We start from the raw sequence: 24,323 nt of genomic DNA on the forward strand, positions 1-24,323 counted from the left end.
TGGGGTGTTGGGGGGGGGGGGGGGGGCAATGCACTGCTCAAGGAGCCCATCCCAGAGTAAGGGAAAGGGTGCAGCAGTTCAGTCCCCTTGGTGACTCTAATTAACTACTTTTAGCCTAGAAAATAAGATCTATGTGAATGATTTGCAAATTACAGGAGCAGAAGCTATTTTAAAACTGGGAATATATAGACACTATGTCCAGTTGTTGAGGAAGGGAGGGGACATAGCAGGTCCAGGATCACAGTTATCAAGTCAGGTGCTAAGAAATTTGATGAGGTTATTGCTTGTGCTCAGCACATCAGCTTTGCTCTTATCAAGGTGCTTTGCAATTTTCAGAAAGGAAGGGCCAAAACATGGAGAACGGTACAGTCAGGTTGTTTTGACAGGTGGTGCAAGACTGCTTTGATTTGCAGATATGCAAGTGTTAAACACAGTACCCTCTTCAGCCAAATTTATACTCAGGTAATTATAACTACAAAATGCTCTCCACCATGTCCCCCTTCCTTCCTCCAGCCATTTCAGTTGCCTCATGCAGCATGTTTTATTGCCCTAATCTGTGGTGTAGAGCTGCAGTCTGATTTTAGAGCGGCTGCTGCGTATCATCCCAGAGATGGCTGTACTTGGTGGTGGACAGAGTGATTTATACACTCATTTACTAAAGTTTATAAAGACATGTCAGAGTCATCTGAGAAAAGGTGCTATAAATGACAGGCACAGTTCCAGGGTTTTTGGCACACCAGTCAAAAACTCAAAGCACAGTGACCTTGTGATAGCCAGTAAGGAGAGCAAGGTTGGTCCATCTGGGCATACAGCAGTATTTTGGTGCCTCTGGGCGTTGTACTTGAGGATACCCCTGAATTTGCTCTGATCTTCGTCTGTCTTGCTTGCACAGTGGGTACCTTAGCAGAATGGGACAGCGTGAAGGGGAAGGCGAAAGCCAAGGCACTGCTGTGTTAGAGATCCCTGTGCTAGCTTGGTGTAGGCTGTGGTGTGGTGCAGAAATATGAGATTAGGTGCTGGAAGTGGTCTAGCCCCGGTGCTGTGCTGGGAGTCGGGAGCCCAGTGGAGAGGCAGGTCTGACTGACCGTGTTGTACTGCTGTGTTGTGTCTGGCTAAGTTTGTCTCAGAGCTGTCTTGGGAGACCTCTCTGCCTTTCTCCACCACGCTGCACGAATACACTGTAGAGATGGCACTTCAAGGCAAAGTGTCCTCAGAAAACAGTGCCTGGAGCGAGTCATGGGTTGTCACCTCTTTTTTCACCTGCAGGACCTTCCTCATCTGTTCGCTAAAGGACTTTTTAGGTCTTCTCTTGGCTGATAGCTCGGTGTGGAGGCTTGACAATGTCTCTTTCCCTGAAAGTGGGAAGAGGCACCTGGCCCATTTCAGAGTCTGGCAAGCAGGAGAAACCTCTATCCTCAGTTATTGTAGAGGGCAGGACACACAGGTTATTGCCCTCCTCACCTGTCTGGATCTTTGGGGTGTAGAGAAAGGGAGTGCACAGCTTTTCATCATCTCTGGGGAAGCAGAGAGACAGGGTACTGACTGGTGACTACTGTCACCACACACTGCATCTTCCCATTCTACCTGTGAATCCCTGTGTCTGCTCCAACTGCACTGGGAAGGACAAGTTTCCTCTAACAGAGGAACTGAAATTAAAATTGTAGAGACTCTGACCTGGCCCTCTTCATGAATCCCTTGGGGGTGTAGTATGTGCCCTGTGAAGGACCATCCACTGAAAATAAGATGCACCTATTTGCTGCAAGCTTGTTGCTGGGTGTGCAGCTTGCTTTGATACCACGAAGACAAAATAAACAAGATGAAAAGAGAGTTAAATATGAGCTAGTGGGGGCAGGACGCCTACATCTGTGTGTGTATAAAAGAGTATTACTTTCTGCAGAGACCACAGATCTATTTCCAGGACAGCAGAGAGGGGTCAGATCTTCAGAAGGTTGTAAACTGCCACAACATGTTTGGTATTAGTACAGGTACGATGATATGCATCAGTCAAGAAGCTAGCCTGGTATATGCCAGTAAAAGAGGACGGAGGGTGGGGGGGGAAGAAAAGGTTGCTATTTCAAGACCAGATTATTTTTATAGGGTTTGTGGCTAACCATCCCTAAACTATTAGAGGCTATACAGTTGTGAAAGAGATGTTTTTATCCACATTAACCAGGTGAGAAGGAATACACCCATGGTCTTCACCCTTTCCATTTCAGGCAAAAATGACCCTTGTGTGGAGTTGTTAAAGAGCCCTTCAGAATACATGTATTTATGAACAGGTTTTGCACTTGTGACTGATTATTTTGTTGTAAAAGCAAGTTGATTTTTATTTATCTGTGTGTGTGTGTGCTTAGCAAAAGCATAGCAAGCCTGCAGCACGCATTCATTCTGAGCAGATGGATGCTTGCTTCTGAGCCCCGCTGCACTCTGAGCTGCTCTGTGTGTTTTGTCCTTAGCCACAGTGCTTAGGGCATGAAAAATTACTGCATCTTCCACGCTGGGGATTCCCTTAATATGAGGTCTCTCTTTCTTACCTCTCTTCCCATTTTAGCATTTAAATGCCTCTCTCCCTCCCTTCTCCCTCCTCTCAAGCCCAAGTCATTCACAATTATTAATTATGTTTTTGTTGTTGTTGTTTTACTGGACTGCACAATTTTAGACAGAAGGAGTAGTGGCACAAAATAGATTGCAAAAACATAGGTGATCAAGTTAACTTCTCATAAGTAGTTATTTGTTGCCCTTAGGTGAAATGTTGTAAGTGGCTATGTAGGTTCTCCTGATCTGTTGCAAAGTAAACAGATCAGGTTAAACCACTGAAATGAGGTCATTTTCTTGGGGGAGAGAAAGCAAGTATGCTTTGGGGTAGCTAAGGACGGCAAAAGAGGTATAAGAATGAACTGCTCTGTCTCCATGTAATAAAAGAAATGCATACTTGAAGGTGCCCAATGTAGAGAAATCTGGAGCAAGGAGCACCCGAATTCTAATCTCAGCTTCAGGAATAATTTACTGCATGTTCTCAGTAAAAGACAGCCGTGTCTTGCATTAACAAATTGGAGGACTTGGTACTTACAAGTTTTGGGTTTTGGCTTGTATCTACATAAACTGCTCATTACTTAAAGTACCACAAGAAAAAGTTGCATTAAAGGTCTAGTGCTAGTTACAGAACCTGAAACGTGTTGGTGCACTGATACACAAGGCTGCAGGGGCTCTGTGCTAGCCAGAAGAGGTCTGGTGAAGGACAGAGTAGCAGCTCACCCCTCCTTGCTGCTAATGCCTAGGAATACTTTCAGGACTCCTGACAAAAGTGAAGGAGAGCACAGGAGTCAGGAGTAGTAAAAGTAAATAGATGAAAGGGTAGCTATTACAGTAAAACATTCATTGGAGACTGCCAGACCAACTGGGTTTTCCATTCTATTTTTAAAATGCCATGTACAGCTCTTATTTATCACTGCTTGATATGATTCTTAGAAACATCAGTGTGGAGAGGAATGAAGAGCAGGATAAGCCCCAGCATGTCTCTACTCCTTCCCATTTCCTATCCACACAAAGCACTAGCGTACTATTCAGTGCTGGTGTCACTTAACAACATTTTCACCGCTGGCTAGAGCCCGTAAAGTTTAAAGAAACTTCAAAGTCCTGCCATAGTCTCTCACTATTTAAATGGAGTTTTTTCTTTAATGGAAATAAATCTTCCTGTTCCCATATTTGCTTTCCTATTGCTCTAGGGCCAGGAATATTTTCGATATGTCTAATTGAAAATGTTGACCAGACCATTTTTTGACTGTATTCCTTCGTGTTAATAATATTGAATGATGCCAGCCCAGTCATTGCAATCCATAGTTTCATTTATGAAAAGGTACAGTTTAATTCCATTTTAACTGCTGTGTGTGGTCAGTTGTGAATGGGCTGGGTTGAACTGGACTGATACATAAGCTCCTCCTGTATGATTTATGACTTCGGCGCTGTAATCTATCAAACATACTGGGTGTGGCAGTTGCTCATCTGGGGTAACTTGGCACGTCATCATTGGCTTGAGTGAAGTCATACTATTTTACGCTGGCTTATGATTCTGTTCTTTGCATTGAAGAGCTCCTTCAGTAATATCTCTGCAGTCTAATGGAGATGTCTTCTCGTAAAGACGTTTGCAATTTCAAAATTTTCCCTTCCCATAAAATTCCCAGAGAGCAGTGAGAGGTAGGACCATTTATATGGTGTCTCTGTGCCTGATTGAGTACTTTAGATTTTTTAAGCTGTTTATGCAGAGAATCTTCTTGGTAGCAGAGACTGCTTTCTCTGAGCATTAGCGAAAATGAGAGGTGAAAGTCAGAGAGATGGCACTGTCAGGGAATTACCACAACAATTTGCATGAGTTTGGTGCCTTTCATGCAGTATCTCAAGGCACTACGCTCTCAGAAGCTTGCAACTACAGACTTGCAACAGACTAAGCTTCGCTAAGCAAATATTGCTGACGGTGGAGGCTTGCATTTATCAAGGGAGACTGAATTGTAAATAGTTTGCAGAAAAGAGTCCACAGAAGAGAGTTGCTGTTACACATGCATACACATACACTCACAAAACATACAAAACTAGTAAGCACAAGCAATATTGTATGGTGTTGCTGTTTATTCTGTTGAAGGAAATGACCCTCTTTGATGTCCTTAATTGTTTGAGAAGATGTTGCAGAGCCTCACAACATTCATGAGTGTCAGCTGTCAGCAATCAGTTTTGTTGTTAACAAATAAAAAGATGCTTTTAAACACGTAGAGACTGAATGCTGTTAGGTTATATTTCTGCAGTTCTTCATACAATTGCTCAGTGTCTGAAATCAGTTAATTATCTTTGTCTCGTGGTGCTTCTGTACATACAGGTTGAAGACTGCTAAGTTAGGAGACGACAATAAGCCCTTCCCTGCATTTCCCCCCTTCTCTTAGTACCTAGAATCTACTGATTTGAATGCAGGCTTTGGACTCAAGAGATCCAAAGTCACTTTTCTTGGGCAGAGGTTATTTTGGTTCCTAACTCTTCCTAACTTCCAACCAGTTAAGGACCTCTGAGACTCAGGGCTTTGGCCTCTTTACTGACTTGTGTCTCTGCTGTGTAAGGAGAGGTAGCCTGAGAAAGCTCTTGAGCCTAAGCCCGCCTTGGGTTCGCCTACTTTGTCACAAGCCTGTTCCTAGACTCAAATGCTGAGGGGAAGCACCTAGGGAGGAAAGCTGAACCTCAACTTTCTCACTGTGCAAGCCTTCGCAGGTATCTCTTTGTACAGGTTGCCTTCTGTCCCAGGTACCCTCACAGCACCGGCCAGAGAAGTTGTCCTGGAGGCCTTTCTGGAAGATCTGAGTTGCTTGTTCCCGCTTTACAGAAGTTGTAGTTTGTAGGCAGCCGCAGTCATCCTTTGGCAGAAGCATGGGCAAGGAGGAAGAGTGCGACCAGCCAGGAGCCATGTGAGGGCAATTCTTTTTGCTTACCATGTATCTGTAGTTCTTGCACTGTATCTACAGGTCTCTGCTCTCCACAGGTAGCTCATATAAGTGCTTCCTGGGGAGTCAGGTTATTTATAATATGGAAAGAGTTGAGTCTATCAGCTGGTAAGTCCAGGGTGTCTGTTAGGAATGTTTTGGCTTTGCTTTTTTGAAGAGTTTACTGTTAGCTTATAGGAACAAAGTCAATGTTTTAAACCTCAGTGGTATCTTGGCATTGTCCCCCTTCCTTGACTTTTCCAAGAACCCTACCAAAAAGACAACCGGGATATGAAAAAAACTTACTTTTTTCCTGGGAAAATCCTTTCGACAGCTGAGAACCGGCGATTCTATGTGGCCTGGAATGAGGTGGTGTTGAGATAATTAATGTGCCCATATTTCAAGGAACTTCTTGTTGTTGTTGACATTGCAGGGTTCATTTACCCCTCTTCACCAAAGTAAAAAAAAAAAAAAAAAAAGGGACTTTTATTTTTCCATTTGTCCAGTTCAAGCTTATCAGTCTCTTGCCCATGAAGACTAATTTATCTTTTGCTTGCAATGTCACATGTTGCTCAGTGACTCTGCCTTATTGCTATTCTTGAGTAAAACTGAGTCTCAGGTAATGTATGCTACACAGAAACTCATTTTCATCCCTGAATTTTCCTGGTATTTTGCCATCCTCATAATAATTGACCCACTATCACTGCTACAAGGTTCATGTTAAAGAATAAATTTTTCTAGCGACATGGAACATTTAATGGTGACGATGTTAATAATACGGCACTTTAAATGCGATTAGACAGATTTGTTTAAAGAGGAAGTAAAGGGAAGAATGCATCTTCCCCACCTTTCTGTTCCTTCTCCCTACCTCCATCTGAGGCTTTTATGGAGGAAAGAGCATATTTGCTTTTAATGTGAGGAAAAGTGTCACTGCTGAGTAAGAAGCTGGTTACAGTTTCCTTCAGGATTCGTATCCCAACTGCTCCTGTGTACTACTCTGGACGTTATGTGGCAATCAACATGCTTCCCTCCAGAGACAGAGAAAACCAAATTCCTACCAATATCAATGTTTAATCAGTGCTAACTACCAGTATCGGTGTTACCTTTTTAGCTACAGATAGGTAACTTTATTTGCAGGGTGGAGCACAGTTCCAGGTCGAATTGGTAGATCAAATTTTGCACTGGGCAGTTGAGCCTTGCAGAAGTGAGTAAGGAGGTAAGTTCAAACCACAGTAAATAACACCACCCCCCTCCACGACTTTGGGAGGGACATACTCGCACCGGTCTTGCCAGAGGAGTTATGTATGGCAGGAAGAGAGGTGAGCATGGCAGGACTTCTTGGGAATGGGGATGCCCTTCACGGGTATAAATGCCTGATCTTTGGATGGCAGTCTGTCTAGCGCTCAGGAGTTTTTTTGTGTGTGAAGTAGGGGTCAAGTCCAGAAAGGTATTATACTAATATACATATTGGGTTTTTTCGTGGAAGTTAGGCACCAAAAGGTTTTCTGTAAGGTATGTGCTGCTAAATTGTAAATACCTAGCAATGAAAGGAAGGACAGTCAGCCACGGGCATGACCCCAGATGCAAGAAATCAGAGAAACCAAACCATCTGGCCCTGAAAGAACTTACAAATGAGAGAGGGTGGCCTTGGACATCTGTGTCAGGACCCCACACTGTGTCTTCGCGTTAGCAGCTAGTCGCATTCATCAGGTAGGACCTTGTCTCCTTGGGAATATGAAACACTAAACTAAACAAAGAAGCATTTTCAAGCTCTATGTTAGTTAGCATCCATTTGGAATGAGATCCCTCCGTGTCCCCGGATTGAAAGGCAGATTCTTAGGGGATGAAGACATTGGTCCGGCCCTGGCATCCTCGTCTGCTACAGGGATCTGCACTGACCTGTCTACTTCTGAGATGCCTTCAAGACTCAGGGATAAAAATCTTGCTTTAATAGCACTTTTCCCCAGTCAGGACAATAGTGACTCTTGAGATTTGTGAAACCAAGTATCACTTTCTTGGTGAGGACTTTTCATGGGCAGAGAAGAGAAGGAGAGGTATTAGGGAACAGCTCATAAAACAGAAACACCTAGCAAGTCATGTATGCACGCACATGCCTGCATATGAGAAAGAGGAGGAGGGAGGGAATGAATCATGGCTGAAGAAAAGAAGGTCTTTCATCTGAAAGTTCAGCACAGATTCCTGAATTGCACATACTATATGCATAAGGTGCAAAAGCTGAGCTGAGGAGAACACATGCCTAATTTGTTAAGAAACAGCAAATCCCCAGCAGCAACCAAGAAGAAATTAAACTTGTATTCAACATATTCATAGCTTAAGAATGATCTTAGCTTGTATGCATGTGAGGTCAAAATGGAATTTTTCCTCCAGGTATGTACATAAATTAGGTAGCATTAATAGGAAGTAACCAGTCCATTTATTTGTCAATAAGCATTCAAAGTGAAGGCTGAATGAGCCTGTGCCAGAAGGAATGGAAACTAGTTTGCATTTCATGATTATGTAAAGCAGTTCTTGGTAGAATGAACTTCTTGTGACCTCCCCCCCCCCCCTTTTTTTTTCCTTCTCTACCACCCTGGCAGCACATATGTATTTAAATAATTTCCATTTCTAACAATGTGTTTGTGTGTTACTTTTAATCAGCGTGAGATGGCTTTTGTATTGTTTGTCCTGCTTCATCTTATGCTTCCCTTTTAATATGGAAAGAAGGAAAAAGTGGTAATTCTGGGTGTGCCCTTGCTCTAGAAATGTAGTGGTCTTCCAGTGATATCAGTGAACATTTCCTTACTTAACCAGATAGCAAGACTGGTGCAGAGGGAGTAGTCAGGAAAACACAAAGAAAAGTAGGAAATGCTTGCTATTTGAGGACTGTTCCATTTCACACCAGTTAATAGATTTTACTGTCTCAGAGAACTGGGTGATACCAATTTTTCACTAGTATTGCCAACTGATTTGACGGTTGTGGGTCTTTTCCAAAATCAAATCCTTTAAAGCAACCAAAAACCTTGTACTTCAGTGTGACTAGTCATGTTTTGAATGTTTTGGTCAGTGCCCCAAAATGCTTTCTATGGAAGTGGGCTGCTCAGAAGTGGAATTTCACCACGGTAGCAGCTGCTGAGCTAGGCGTTCAGGGCCTCGATCAGGGGAGACCGAGAACTTTTATACACTAGAAACACCAATAGCTTGTATGGACTGGATTGTTGGTTTCTAGCCAACACTGAGTGGATAAATAAGTGCTTGAATGAAGACTCATTTAATAACTGGTACCAAATTCTGTGGTTTCCTTAGTCAGGTCTCAGATGTAATGAGACTGAAAACTCAGTTACTTTCTCAGTCCTAGGAATTATCCTTCCTGGCTGCCACTGAGGCATAATGCATTAGGGCACGTTGTGCAAGCAGAATAATTCATTCTTTAGCACTGTTGACTCAGTACTTTCCACCTGTATGAAAGCTGTGCTTTCAGAATTCAACAAAATAGGCATATTATTTTATATGTAAAACATTTTAATTCTACATGCATCTTAAACAAAAATTGAATTTCAGAAAAGTTTCTGTTAATAAGTGGGAGAAAAAAAGATATAATGCTTTTTTTTTTTTTTTCTTTAATGCTTAACACACCCTCAGGTCCAAGGAAGCAATGCATTAAAATGATTCTGACCTTTGGGTGGAATAGAAATTTTGAATAAACTTTAATATCTTTCTCAATACTCCTAGTTACACTTCAAATTTAAAGGAGAAAATTGAAAAGTGAAAAAGTTCTGAACATTGGGCAGTTATGCAGAGCCCCTTGCTGCAGTTGTTGATCTAAATGAAGGAACAAGGAAGTAACAAGATGTCAGAAAGTCGTATTGTGAGCTGGAACAAAACACTTTTAAGAGCTCTTGCTTTTTGGAATTTGTTTTCAAGATGCATCAAGTTCATATGTACTCAAGATACGATATGAAGAAGATTTTGTGCAGTCAGGAATGAAGATTTAATAGCCTGATAAGTAGAGAACCTTACAGATAATTTTAAGGTGTTAATCTAACCTTGCTGTGCCTTGAATCTTTTGGTGTTCTGGAGAATGTAAAAAACAAAAGCTGACTGTTTTAATATCAGAGTAGTCATGGAGAAAAAATCTCTTCCAGCAGAGCAGCTTTTAAATAAATGATTACTTTTTTTTTTTTCCATGATGGGGAAAAATAACTGTAAGATGGATTTAAAGGGAAGTGAATTTACTAAATGTCCTGCATCTTTCTCTCTCCCTAATTAGTAACAGTCAAACGCTCTTGTTCTGCAGACAGTGACTACAAAGAAAAGGATAAAGAACTTGGGAAAGACTGTAGAGCCGAAATAATTAGGCAATTTATCATTTAGGGTAATTGGACTTGTGCAAAGCAGCATTATTTACCACAGGTTTCCATTTCTTCTAACCGAGTGTGAAAAATACGGCTACATTGATTGGGAAATGCTCTTAGTGCTTTTTCCAATATGCATCGTGCCAGGGACGTTCAGTTCAAAGTGTGGTGTTCCTCCCACTGATTTCTTTTCCCTCAGTGATCTTCAGAAGCAGCCTTCAGCTTCTAAAACCTCAAACCAAAATTAGATTAAAGTGCCCAATATGGGGTCAGAAATGGGAGGGAAAGAGAGAGGGGGTTCCACCGGGGAATTTTCACTTAACAAATGAAAGCCTTTGCTTTGTTTCAAAGGAAAAATTGCCAAGTGGAGGCACATCTTAATCACATCGGTAGCCAGCTGAGATGTTTATGCTAATTTGCAAAGGTATGTAAGTATAGGAATCAGGGGGTCCAAAACTCCTGCCTCTGTGATGTGAAAAACACAAGCATTTAAGCACCACCGGCAGATAGCTCTGATGTTGTTTCAGTGTAAGGGGAGAGGGGGGGAGCAGTCGCAAGGGGTTTACTTGAATTTCGCTTCATAATTTGCCAGCAGTATGAATGCCCCTTCACCCAAAGGTGAGTTTTTCCATCGTTTTTCTGAGGAGGAGGGCCCAGCTACCCCTTTGCGGTTTGTCAAGTTATGAGACTCTCCCAGCTTTGTGCTGTTGCCCTCCACTTTTGAAGATTATGTCTCCACAAACATCTTTGCTGGCGATGGACGCTCCAGAAATGTTCGAACTTCTTGGATTTCACCACCGAAGTCTCTGGTACGTGGCGACCCCACGGCTGACTTTCTACCAGACCGTGGCTTTACGCTGCGGGTACTCGTGGTGCTGGCACCCCAGTGCTCAGATATGTGCCCCTGAGCTTTGGAGAGTGAAAATCAAGTAGTGGAAGAAATTGTTATTTAAAAGTGATCTCACTCTATCTGCCTGGTAGAAACCAGCCAGCAGAGACCCCTGCTGGGAGGAGGAGTGGGGGGAAGAAGGTGATGTTTAAAAGCATTTTACTCCCTGCCTGTGAGAAATTCACAAATATGCACTGCCGGGCTGTCATAGGTGGGTGCCACAGAAGTGCTTTTAAGTGTCACAGCTTGACACCAGTTGCATGCGTGTCTTCAGATAGTGTCAGAGGTTGTGGGTTTTTCCCCCAATGGCTTGTTATTTTAAAACATTTGTATGTGTTTGATACCTTCTTTAATAAGAGAGTCTTGACTACCAGCAGTTTCCTATGGAGATACGAGGAGCAAGAATTAGTAGGTTGTTACCTAAAGTACTGCCTGTTGCCTGAGCAAGCTCAATGTGAGACAGAATGCACAATTTGAATGCAAACTGGGAGTGCTTGATCTCTTGCCAAAGGAGTGTGTGAGCTCCAGTACTGAAAGGCATACCTCTGTGGATGTGGCCACATTGTCAGCCGAGAAAGATTCCAACCTTTGTCAGTTTTTGTGCCGTATCAGAATTTGTTGGCTGTTTACTTTGATTACCTGTGTTGAGCAGAGCAGCCAGCTGAAATTTTGGGGCCTTTGGGTTGTTTGGCTTAGAGCTAGGATCCAAATATCTTTGAAGTGACCCTGCTTATTTAGAAGGAATGTGCAAACTCTCTTTTTGCCCAGCCCAGCAGGAATTGAGCAGCAGGACGTGGCTCCTGCGCTCACAGCTCTGTGGAGCGGCGTGGATGGTGGCAGTCCCTCGCCAAGGTGGGTTTGTCGTACTTCTGAGACCATGCCTGGTGCTTCCTCATCTCCTCCTTTGTTTTCCTTTTGTGATCCCTTTGCTTCTTTCCTGAACACAGAGGTCTGTGCAGAGAACTACCAGGAGAAACCACTCTGCCCACAGATGCCTTGTGCATAACCTTGATCAGCTTTTTGCATCGTGACAGTCACCTGTGCAACTTTGCACAGGGGCTGTAATCCTCCTTACTTGATTCTGCAATGGAGCTTATCTGTTTCTTATATTTATCCAGAGAGACGAGTGGTTGCTTTACCTGCAGGTTTCAACAATGTTTAACCCAAACAGTAACTGTCAGGCAAATGACTTTCTTTTCTTTAGATTTGGTACTCTGCCACTTCAGCACAGAGGACTTCTGCCGGTGGCAGCAAGATACCATATCTTTCTAAATATTTTAGGTTATTTTAGCACTTTTCATATGATAACACTCAAATGATACATAAGTACTAACCACTAAATGTACCTACAAGGCTTGTAATATTAATGATCCTGTTTTTAAAGGGTGAGGCACAGAGAATTTAAAAGCTTGGCCATGGGAAATAAAGAACTCATCAAGCAACGTTTGCATGTTCTGGTTAACTTACATCCCACAAGGAATCCTTTGTAAAAGCATCTGGTGTTTCCCCCATGGGTTTAAATGAAAATACAGTGATTTTCATCAGAGATCCAAATCACTGAAGTCAGTAGGTCTACTGGTGTGCACAAATTAAAGGATGCGCATGCATCACCCTGTGCAAGGACAGAAATACAAATTGTGTTTTCGCCAGTGTTTTGAGTAGTCCCTCCAAAGCGTGCTCCTTTCCATTCTGCAGGGGGGAAAAAAAGAGGTATTGTCTATGAAATTCATTAAACCATAGATTTTAAGTTTAGGAGTTTGTTACTGCGCAGTCTAATCTCGTGTACAACCAAGGGCATAGGACTTCACTGAATTAATTCTGTTTAAATTAGTATATCTGTTTAAAAAGAACCCTCCCAGTTGTTTTAATTAGATGGCGTAAAATGTCTTTCCTGACTTTGAAAATGAAGGATCCCAAAAAGAACAAGCAAAACAAAATGCTTTAGTAATCTTTTTAATTACCCTTGCTCCATCGTTGCAAGTTTTACTGTTCTAGAAATGTTGGGCAGAACTGTCTTTAACATGTTGTCTTTATGGGATTGTGGAACCTTCCACCTTTTGCATTAATTAAACATATAAATTCTACAAACTGTATCCAGGGTAACTGGGAACCAAGAGCCTGATTCTTGCTTTACGTTTATGTCCTCTTTCACTGCTCCTGTAATGGGAATGGACTGTCAAGGTGTGTGTACATCATCCTCACACTTTATCTGCAGCAGTATTATCATCACCTCATTCCTGCATGATACTATCTTGTTAACATACAAACAAGCGCTTGCAACTATGGTAAGGCCTGTTTATGCTGCTATGGTAGGACCTTAGTGCAACTGAGAATCAGGCTCCAAAGACACATCTCTTGTTCTTACAATCCAGTTATTTAAAGGAAAGGAGCAATACTCATCTTGCTGGCAAGGAGTGCAAAGCGAAACCAGTAATTCAGAAAATGGTAAGAAGAAGAAAAGACAAAACATGACACACTCCATTAAGTTTTCTTCTTTATTAGTGGAAAGAACATGGATGGTTTTGTCATGCTGTGTACTGACTTTGATATAAGAAGTATAGCCCATGCAAAATAAGAGATTTTCTTATAAAAGTTAAAGAGGGAGTGGACACAATTTTTTAAATTCTTTTTTGTCCACACTACCTTCTTTTATAGTCTGTGTTGGACTGAAGTAGGAACCTTGATATAGGAATGCAGATAATTTGATGAAATTTTGGATCTTACCGGAGATTAAGTTCAGCTTGTAGAGTAGTGACATAGAGATGCCTGTCATTTAGGAAATCTGCAAAGACTTGACCCAAAACCCTGGAAGGGTGCTGATTTGGTTCAGATCCTAAATGAGATCAGTGCTGTGCTTTTATAATCGAGAGGCTGCTGTTGCTGGGCTCAGGGTTTCGGTTGTACACTCAGCCCCAGAGGACCAGCTGCTCTGCTGTAAATTGGGGCTCGTACTGAGGGGGAGTGAGAGACACAGTAAACACACAGAGTAGCAGTAAATGACAAGAGGATATGATATGTAACATTAACCAGGCTCAGTGTTTGCTTAGGTTGTAGAATGGTCTTTTAAATCAATCTTTTATTATCAGTGGAGCCTTAGCAGTGCACTTAAATGGAGAACAATGCAAGGACACAGAGACTTGGTGCAAAGTGAACTTCCTGCTTTCTTTCCTAGCTCCGATTTTACAAGAAAAACCATAGCTAGATCCAGGTCATAGCATTCAGATGTGAACTTTTTCCATGTTTGGCAGCATTTGGAATTGGGCTCTGATTTCATCCTCATTCCTGCCGTAACGGTTCATCTCACTACCAGTCCTGACATCCTGCATAAATATAGCCGGGAATGTCATGCAAGGAGTTCTCCTGCTTCTAGCCTAACCTTTCTGACAACAGCAAATTTACCACAATTTTGTTTCATCTCTTCCCATAGTTAATTATCCTTCTCCTAAATAAAGATTAGGTTTGTTTCCATTTTCAATTTATTGCCCTCGGATTCCCCTGAACTTCCATTGTTCTTAGACTGCTGTACAAAAGACCTTTTGCATAGGAAAAGTATTCTCTCCTCATTGTGTGACTATAATTGTAAACTGCAGTGATATCACCTGTTAGTGTTTTCTTGTGTTAAAACTGTAAGTTCCTAAAATTATTTCCTTTTATTTCTTTTTTTTTAGAAGTTGGACAGTATGTGTGCCTCTTTTCTGAGGTTCACCTGTGGCGTTTTAACATCCTTTGGAAAATGTGAATGTCGGAATTGGATAGAGTATTCTAAAAGCTATCTCCACCAGTGTGAAATCTCACCAAGCTTATCTCACAGACCCGGTTTTGCTCAGTGCGCTCTTGTTTGAAGTGTTGTTGTTGGAGTTAAGTGTTTCTAAGTGTTGTTAGATCTTTTTGTCTATGTATTAATTTTCCTGTTTCTATAGTGCTATAAATACACAAAGAGAAATTAGATGGGAAGTGTTGTCACAAGCTGGGGGTTAAGGTTTTGTTTTGTAGGAAAACCATGTTACCAGATCTCTTAACTCCCACCAAGTCAAAACTAATTGCTGGAATGGTTGCTTGAAACTGAATTGAAATCTCAGTACTGTCTTTCATATTTTTAGCATTTCAGATTGGGGAAGTAATAATTTTAATCCCACTAATGCGCAGACTTTGCAGAGAAATGTGGTAGCCATGAGACAGTTCCTGTGCATAGGCAGATATGCAAATTCTAAGCAGTGCATTGGCAAATGCTACCAAGCTCTCATGTGCATCTTTATGCACCTAAATATATGTACACTTATATATCCTTCAGCAGTGGACTATGCTATGGGCTGGTAATTATAGATGAGGTCATTCTTGGTAGTAGATTTTTTCGAAAAAGCTCTTGGGAGAACTTTCTTTTCCAAGCCAGCGATGGGGAGAAAGGGTTTAATCTCGATGCGTTATCCAAAGGGTACAACCCTTCAGTGGCGCAGGACACCTCGTTTCCTGGTCCGGCTCTGCATTTCTGTCAGCAATGCAGTAATCAAACCAAGGTATGGGATTTTAACCTCTTCATTTCTGGACTGCAAGAGGCAAACAGAGAATCAAATGAGCCCACATGACAGCTGGAGTTAGGAGGTTTCTCCACTGTGCTAAGAGATGAATGCTGGTCCACGCAGTGAACAGTAGAGATGTTAACTGGAGCTGTTTGGGTCTGCTGCAGGAGGGAAAACTGTAGGAAATGGATTTACATTGTTCTTCAGAGCGAGGTAGGAAACAGATCTCTAAGTTAAAAAATCCAGCAGGGCTTATGCATGTATTCTGTCTGGATTTGGAGTAGGGAGAAGCAGAGCAGCCAAGTGAACACTCGGAGATGTAATGTGCAGTTAAACCCACAGCACTGGTAGGACTGGACAATCACTAGTTAAAGCTAGTTAATTATTTAAGAAAAAAATTATGAAGTATAAAATATTCAAACTGCCTGTGCCTGATGCATGCCATTGCCACAAAGGCACACACACCTCGGTTTTAAATTCTTGCCTGCTTATTACATTTTTTTAAAGTAAAAATATTTTAATACTAATGATGGAATAATATTATTTGTGAAACATTAATAATAAACAAAATATGGGGGAGAAACTTTGCTATTTGTTTCTTCCAGCAGGGGATATGCCTGCTTTCTTTAAAATGAAAATCATTTACAACGTTTCTTAGCTCCCTTGGAAATGAATAACTTACTAAGTGTTGTGATAATTGTGCAGAGAACCCGTTACGGTAACACAGTGTACCTACAAACTGACTGGGAAATTGGTGCCTTGGATCTGAAATTACATGTTGCAGTTACCAGGCATCATTTCAGATTAGCTGTACCTGTCTCGTGGGCAGCTCATCGGGAGCCACACTGGTGAGTCAGAGAGACCTACCATTTTCCTCGCGTAGAAGCTGGCCTGGCATAGAGGGCTCAACTTAGAAACAAAGACGAAATAAAAATCAGGCCACGCGGAGCTGTTGAACCCAGAGACAGGGGCTGCTAGAGAAGCAGTTTGTTGGAAACCTCAGCAAACCCCCCCCCCGCCTCCAGCAAAAGCTTGGAGATGGTGTTAGGCAGCTTACGTACCCAGTGACAACTCTCGAGTACCTGGCACTTGCCTGAACTCGCTGTCGACATCTGTACACCTGCTCTTAGCAAGCAGAAGGCAACAGTTCTCTGACTGTATCTAAAAATGGCATTTCTCACAAAAAAAAAAAAAAAAAGGCTGTTAGTCGCGGTATCTTTGCCAAACCCCATTTACATGTTGGCTGCTTAAAGACCCATCTGCAGCATCGATCGCCTGACACCGGTTCACTTCCTGTCCTAAATTGCTGAAAAATCCCAGCGCATAAAATGCTAGCAGCGTGGCTTTTTGTCGAATCCGTGACCTTCTCCCTCCCCGCGTCCGCTGTGTGCGCTCTCGGCTCACCTTCCCGTGGCCTGCCCTTATGGGTGTCCGTGATAAAGCTGGGTTGGGTGAGACCTCAGGACCTGGCCCCGCAGACGTCAAAGCTGGCACTTTCCAGCTTCTCTGCTTGCGATGCCCTATGTACTTGCATTTCTGCTGTCGTGATCCGAAGTCCTCACCCCTAATCTGGGGACCATTGCTGGGTGTGCATGAGTAGTTCGAGTCACCTTGGGGAGTGAGACTATCTGGATGTGGAAGCACACATTTTGAAAGTGCACTGAGATCCTTCAGGGTATAAGTTTTAAAAATGACAGATATTATAAATCCTGACTGCCTGATGGCAGGCACTAGAGTGGAACGTTTTGTCATCAGTGCTTATTATCTCAAGATTCTTAATTAGTTTCATTGATAATTTTGTCGCACTTGAATGTTTCAAATGATTAAATATTTCAGTGCTTGTTTGGTGGAAAGTCTCTCCGTTGTGTACAGCAGGACATATTACCGACTCCAGATAGTCAGTGAAGAAGTGGTATTCACTGTCTCTTTTACAGCCCCTCGTGGGAGCTGCTCCTTGAGCTGAGGTTGGGTCTCATCGCAGCCGGTTGCAGAACACAGAGGTAGCTGATGTAGGAGTACCAGAAGGGGGAACGGTAAAAAAGCCTAGTTTTCCCTCTCAGCTTTGAACACAGTATTTTTCCTCTGCTGTCTAGTCCACCGTTCAGGTGTCCCAGCTGAACGCACAGGAGTCATTTGCCTGATTCCTGCAGAGAAAGATATTTCAGCTAGATGGGTTTTCCAGATTTAAAGAATTATACCTGGAGGAGGCTGCCTGCAGTTTTCTTTCCATCTCCTTCACACTTGTGCTGAGGGCAGCGGGTTCCCGTGTCACGGCTGCAGATCGGTGAGTCTCCCTTTTGCGTTTACTGTGCACGTCTTCGACTCCTGGCCACCCTCCTGGCCGGGGTGAGATGTGCCTCCAGCATCTGCGGGGGTACAGGCGGCTGCTTGTACGATGCGTACCAACCAGCAGAGCACAAGGCCCGTTTTAATCCCTTAAAACACGTAACAATAGTCCATGTCCAAGCTAAAACCTGTCCTGAATCACAAGGATTTTCACCACAGCACGTGGCGTGTCTAGTTTATGTAAAAGAAAAAAAAAAAAAAACAAATCAAAGCACCAAAACCCTTTAAAATGCCACTTCTCATAACTATTTACTTAAGCCATAGGCGTGAATGCTGAATGTCTGTTGTAAATTGATGGTATAAATTCCCTGTTTGCTTCAGCAGAGAATTTGGCTCTTTGCCTTGAGACTTGTAAGAAGAGAATGTTTTAAACCTATAGTTAGGAGATGCGGCACATTCATATCGTTGCTTTAATCAGATTACTTTTTTCCTCTTTTTTTTTTTTTTAGACCAAGTTGTGGGGTTTTTTTCAGAGCCCTGTTCCTTGAATGTTCCCCATAGGTGGAATGTAATTAAACTCCACTGGCATCTCCCCCTGCTGGGATTTAGACTAGGGACAGATCTTTAGGAAGCATAAAACAAATACTGTGAAAAAAGAAACCTTGTTAGAAGAGTTGCCAGAGAATCGGCTCTGCTCCATTTACAAGCTGATAGTTTTGAAAATCTGCCCTTTCTCCTTTTGTGAATTGGTTTCTAGAAATTGTTAATTAATCAGTTAAACACTGGGGGCAGGGAGGAACCCATGAATCTTTCGCAGCTCTCGCTCTGCTCAACGGGCTGAGAGTTCACATGTCGAGAAGCACTTTCTGTCTCAAACCCTGGCTTTTGCTTAAAATAATTCAGCGGGGAAGGCACCGCCCTGACAGTGCTGAGGAGGGAAGGCTCTGACAAGCAACGGCAAGTGCGATGGATGCTCGAGCCCTCAGCATGCTGGCGTGACGGTGACCTGTCCCTTGGGAAGCCCCCATCACCGAGGATGCGGGGCAGCTCCTTCCCCGGCCAGGTCAGAGCCGGTTCCCTCCACGTGGCCCTGCGAGCACGGACGACCTTGTGCTACTCCTGTCTGCAAGGGGCTGCTCCCTCGCAGCTCCCATAAGGCTATTCCCATGTTGTACCTCAGCTATCTCTGGCCGCAGAAAAATAAAATATGAGACCTGCCTCTCAGTTCTGGGGGTATAAAGACAGAATAACCTTAGCAGCTTGGGGGGTTACTGTGCTGTAACCGGGAGGAGAATCTGACCTCAGATACTGCTTGACTAATGGCTATCAAAGGCAAAAGTGAAATGATAATAGTTTGGGATCAGCTCCTAGTGAGCTAGTGTCTGTGTTGCAAAACAAACTGTACCGTAACTGGGACTGCCTTTGATGGTCCTCCTGACTTGGGATTTATGATGTTCTCTTTGGAATCAGGCAAAGACCTAATGCTAGGAACGATGTATTTCTCACCTGCCTGATACGACACTGCTTCCGCTTTTCTACATACTCTTGCAACAATGAAATGAGAGTCCTTATTTCTTGGTCGGCCAAGCCTGTTGCTGTGGATGGTGGAGCAGAGGTCTCAGCCTGGTAGAGGAGAAGGGTGTTGTGCTCCTCTCCTCACAGGGCAGCGACTGCAGTTGTTGAGACCCAAGGTGGGTGCAGCCCCTGCTCAGCTGGAAAGTTGTCTTGTAATGGTCCTTTGCTAGGTGGTGATAGGAGAAGCAGCATTAAGAGATATTTTAAAACCAGTTGGGTAAAAGCATACCACATGCAATGCAATGGCTAGGAACATTGATATTTTGTAGTCCAGTCAAAAGCAGGTTTTAGTGGTTTATGTATTAACTCTACTAATTTGCTTTTTTTCCACCATCTTTTTATCTATGTCAATTGCTTTAGCATCTGGGCGTCGGATGTACAGGTGATTACCACAGTGCTGTAGTGTAAATGGAGTACAGATCACCGCAAAGTCATCGCTCCTCTCTTCTCCGCTCCGTTATCTGTCCCCTCTTCCGCGCTCTGTGCTTCCTTCTTGCTCTCCTTTGTGTTGTTCGTCTCGCCACGGCCCCTCGTGCATGAGGGTGCTTGGCTCTGAACGGCTCCCTGTTTGGGGAGGGAGCTTTCTTTGTGTCAGTCACATGTGGCGTCAGAGTGATCATAGAGAAACAGGATGTTCCCCTAAGTGTTGTGATCCAAAATCACGCTTGCTCCAGAGGCCACGCGTAATTTCCGAAAAATAAGTGCCCAAGTTCACTATTGAAAAAACAATCCAGTCTGTGCATCTGTTTGCTGCTATTAGGAGTATTAGTTTTCAAGAGCAATCCATTATACTGTGAAGTACCTTACTTTGTTAGACAAACAAGAAAACCCACACTTTTAATCTCCTGAAGCTTTTAATGGCATCACGGGATGCAGGTACTTGAGACACTGATACCTACAGCAGAGGGATGAAATGGCCTTAGCTTCTCCTTACTGCTGGCCTGAAACCAGCAGAAAACAGGGCTGTGCCATTTTAGGAGGATTTTGCCAGCAAGGGCTTTTTTTGTAAGCACATCAGGTGCATGCACTTGGGCAATAAAGGCTATAGACGAGAGAGAGGTCTGTGCTTTGAGCGCTCTGAATTTTCTATAGCTGTATGTTAAATTCAAAATAGCAGACTGAAAGCATGCCTTCATCGGCAGAGGCTGTTGAAGGGGGCAATAATGGTGGGGTGGGAATTAGTTGAGGCTCTGTCACCTCATAGGTGCAGTGTTTTGGGGGCCAGGGAGGCTTCAGCATCGGCTGCTGAAGTATGGCAGGAGAAAGAGCAGCAGCAAGCTGGGGAGCAGGCTGCTCATCTCTCTGTGTAGCCAGAGATAAATTGCTGCAGCAAAATTGTGAGCAGTGTCTTGTAAAGAAAACGGAGGAGCTGCTCTAGGGGTTGAGGGAGACAAGCTCGTTTTTGGGGCTGTCTGGACCAGAGTGAGTTCAGGGTGTTCTGACGTGTTCCAGCCAGAGCAAAAATATGAAATGGGGGTGAGGAGGCTTGCCCACAGCCAGACATATTATTATATTATAATTGTGCTATAACTGGCTATACTTTATGAATTGTCTCTTCATGTTTGTGTACGTACTGTTTGTGTGGCGTGTGCACGGTGTGGGGATGTTTCTGTGTGCACAAAGTAGTGAAGCCAGTGTTTGCTGCCATGCTTCTGTATCTTCTCTAATGATCGTTGTAAATTTGCCTCTTCCCTTTTTGAACTACGCAGCCAGCACCGTAATAAAATGCTCTTTGTAAAGAGAATATTGAAGAGAAGAAGGGGAAAAAAGAGGGCATGGGTGTGCTTAATAAAGAAAGATTCTTTGCACTATCGCAGGTGCAGTTGATGCTGTTTAGAGCAGTCACTCATCTCGCTCCAAATAAATAGTAATGACTGTTTCCTGTGACTGTGCTGTGAATCATATTCAGTCCATGCAGGGGAGTAGAAAATAAAGCTGCATGCAATCCACACGAGATGATGGCTCTTGTAATATTCAGCAGTTGGGCCTGGTTAGAAGCGTTTCATTATCTCAGAATTAAGAGAGAGCTTCCTGCTGTCGCAAAAGCCTGTTTATTCTTCTGCCTTCCCTCCCCCTCTCTCCATTCTTTCTTTCTTTAACATATATCCCCTCTCCCTCTTTGCTGTCTCTGAAATGTTGGCTTAATGTTTTTGAGCAGAACTGCAAGGTCAAATTAGGGACAGTGGCCCTGGAAATACATTAGTAGTTTATTGCATGGGTTTTGGCTTAATAGGAGGGCGCCTGAATTTTCTTTTATCTTTTGCCCTCTGCTTCTTTTCTTAGCTTATACTCAGAATTTATCAGGAAGAAGCAGAAGCAGCTGACCTTCTTTCCCATTTTGCAGTGAACTTCAGAGTTTTCCTTCTTATCCTTGGCTTGGTCCAAAGTTAATCAGCACGCGTCTTTCGGTGAACTCCAGTTGCTGTTGCCACCTGATGTCACGCACAGTCACCTCTAGCAAATGGCTGCTCTGTGGGTGCAGATGCATTTGTGCTGGATGTTAGAGGTCAGCTAGCAAACAGATAGTAAAACCAGTCAGATTCCCTCCTTGACTGGAGGGCTGAGCCAGAGCTTCTTGCCTTAGACCCTTAGGGAGGAGGCCAAGAGCCAGAGCCTACTTTTCAGGCTCCACCATCTCTGCAGAGTGGCAGCGTGGGGCAAGTAAACCTGTGTGAGGCTCACGTGAACCCACATCATGGGCTCCCTTTGTAGCTGGTGGGGAAGGACACATGTAGAGGGAAATATGTCCTGTCCTAAGGTCTGAATGGTCCCCTATGGGCTAGCCAAAAAGGGAGCCTAAGGTAGCTGTGTTTCTAACATAGGTGCCAAAATAAGATGTGGTGAAGCTGTGTGTGCCTTGCTGCTTCAGAGGCTGTGGAGGATGAGACACACGCAAGTTCCCAAACTCATTGTATGTCCTATTTAGAGTAAGTGTGGATAACATGTCCCCGTGTGCTGTGCCTTGCTACAGTCATTGCTGGGGGTATCCCACTTGCGTATCAGTCACAGTCAGCAGAAGCACACAGCTGGAAAATCTCAACCCACGTGTGATTCGGGAAGCATCTCGTCTCAAGAAGAGCTCTGATTCAGGTCTCCACAACTGGATGATCGCTTTGATTCCTCACGGATGAAGGAGGACAAGCTGGGCTGTGCATCCCTTGAACGTGGCCCTGCTGTCTTTAGTGGCCAGCACATTTAACACTAAACGGGCGCAGCCAGGGCCTTTATGGGGTATCTGATTTCAGCTTATAGCTGGAGTGATGGAGGGACCTGTGTGATCCTTCCTGGCTCCTCTCCAGCAAGTTCTGAAACTAGGGGAAGTGTACTGCCCTAAGGACACTGGCTTACATGGACTGTGCCCTCCTGGAGGGTGAATCCGTGAATAGTAATGAATTCATTAAACCTCCTAAAGCATTTCTGTTTCAGTAGTGTTTGCCTCAGCAGCAGTCAAGATGGTTAAAAGGCAATTGCAGCCACTGAAATACGTAGCAAAACTATTATCAGAAGATGTCATTTTTCGTAAATGTCAGTACGTAGATTTTTTATGGGGATATGGTGACAGGTAGTGAATAATTTAACATAAATTTACATAATATAGTGCAGCTGTTAATTTATGGCCATATTAGACTACAAGGTTATGTATCTAATGGCTTTTGGTCTCTTCTTTTTTTTTTTTTTTAAAGTTAAAACTTTCCCTAAATTGTCCCACTTTACTCGTAATTCATGAGACACCTGTCTTCCCTCCCTTGTGCCGTACAGAATACTGTGCATGTCATACCCTTTTTGTAGCCATATGATTCACAGTGAACTCATTCCCATCTCCAGCCTCAATCGTTTCATTTCAGTGTGTCCCTGTTTTTATTCAAAGCAGGCTGGTGAGGGGCAAGAAGTGCTGTTACTACTGGTTGACTCATATTCCTCAAGACTGAGCTCTTGGACGTAGCTAGAGACACGCGTTGCTTCTCCCTTGTTTGAAAAGCTGGAGGTGTGCAGCTGAAGCGAACTGCTCAGTAATTCAAGGTCTCCACCTGCCTACCTTTTCCAAAACAGTCAATGGAGGTGGCTTCAGCTCAGTGCTTGGTATCTGCAACTGAGGAGAGATTTTTTCCAAACATTTGTTCAGTGACTGTCCACGGTACAAATACTTGCCTAAAATGTTAAGAGAGGTGTCCGTGAATTGATCCTTGCAGGACGCTAGTATAGAGGTGAGGCTTGAATCTAGAGGGGCTTGTCAGGGCGTAAGTGGTGGCAGGGCCTCTCGGAGTACTGGATCTCTGGAGTAGAGATTATGGACCACACTTGCTGCTTCCAGGCTGGCCTGAAGTTCTGTCCTGCTGCCATTTTACCCAGGTGAAGTCCAGCTTGTGGGACAGAGCAAGAAAGGTACGTGCCTAACTGCACTTGATGCCTCTGAAAGTTTTCCCCATTTAGACACTTGAATAAGACTCGGGCTTTTAGGATGGCTGTGTGCATCTAGCACACAGTAATACCAGTATGATACCAGTGTGCCCAGCTCCTTGAATCTCAGATGTTTGGCTGCCCCTTGCATGACATCTAGGAGGGAGGTCAGTTCTCCTTGGAAATCTGCTGCAGAAATCAAACCCTCGGAACATTCAAGACTCATTGTACAACATGCAGCTTGGTAATGAAGAACCACGGTAAGAAGTCAGTGTTCCTAACTAGAGCAGAGGCCCTTCTTGTGAGGCAGGTAAGTTTCCATCCAATTTGTTGAAGATTTTACTTGAAATATTTTTAAAATGTCCAGCTATAGCTTTCCTCCCTTCAACACACCTTCAGGTGCATGTGAGAAAGAATGATTCACGTCCAGTGGATAGATTTGCACCAACGTGTATTTGAACCGTATGCAGTTTTACACATAAGCTTCGGTAAAAGGTAGTTGAAGCAAAGGGTGAATATTTGTCCTTTTGTCCAGGGTGATGGAGTGAGATTTTTTGTTCTCTGGAGAGAACAACAATCATTAGCAGTTTTTTTCAGATTATGCACAATGTGTACAGCTTCACACTCCCTCTAGTAGAGTGGCATGTGCCCTTTCTTATTTGCAGGCCTGTATAATCCTGGGGGTGGGAAAAAAGAGTGGTTGTTGCATTTCACCCTTGTCCCTGCCTTCATCATTGTGTCCCTCTCGAGGCTTTTGGGAATAAGAAAATCCCGTGTGCCACTGACCTCAGGGACTAAGTCTGTTCTGCGTGGAGTCACAAAAGAAGTCGTCGCCTCTGCCAAGGCA

The 24,323-nt window shown here is 43.5% G+C and overlaps 1 protein-coding gene across 1 annotated transcript in view; it reads left to right on the forward strand.

Moving 5' to 3' along the window:
- TBXAS1 (thromboxane A synthase 1 (platelet)) overlaps positions 1–24,323 on the forward strand; it is a 229,450-nt gene that overhangs the window by 164,869 nt on the left and 40,258 nt on the right. The gene's annotated exons all lie outside the window — the stretch shown is intronic.

This window comes from Haliaeetus leucocephalus, unplaced genomic scaffold (genome assembly GCF_000737465.1).
Source record: "Haliaeetus leucocephalus isolate CR32 unplaced genomic scaffold, Haliaeetus_leucocephalus-4.0 Scaffold206, whole genome shotgun sequence".
NCBI classification, from domain to species: domain Eukaryota; kingdom Metazoa; phylum Chordata; class Aves; order Accipitriformes; family Accipitridae; genus Haliaeetus; species Haliaeetus leucocephalus.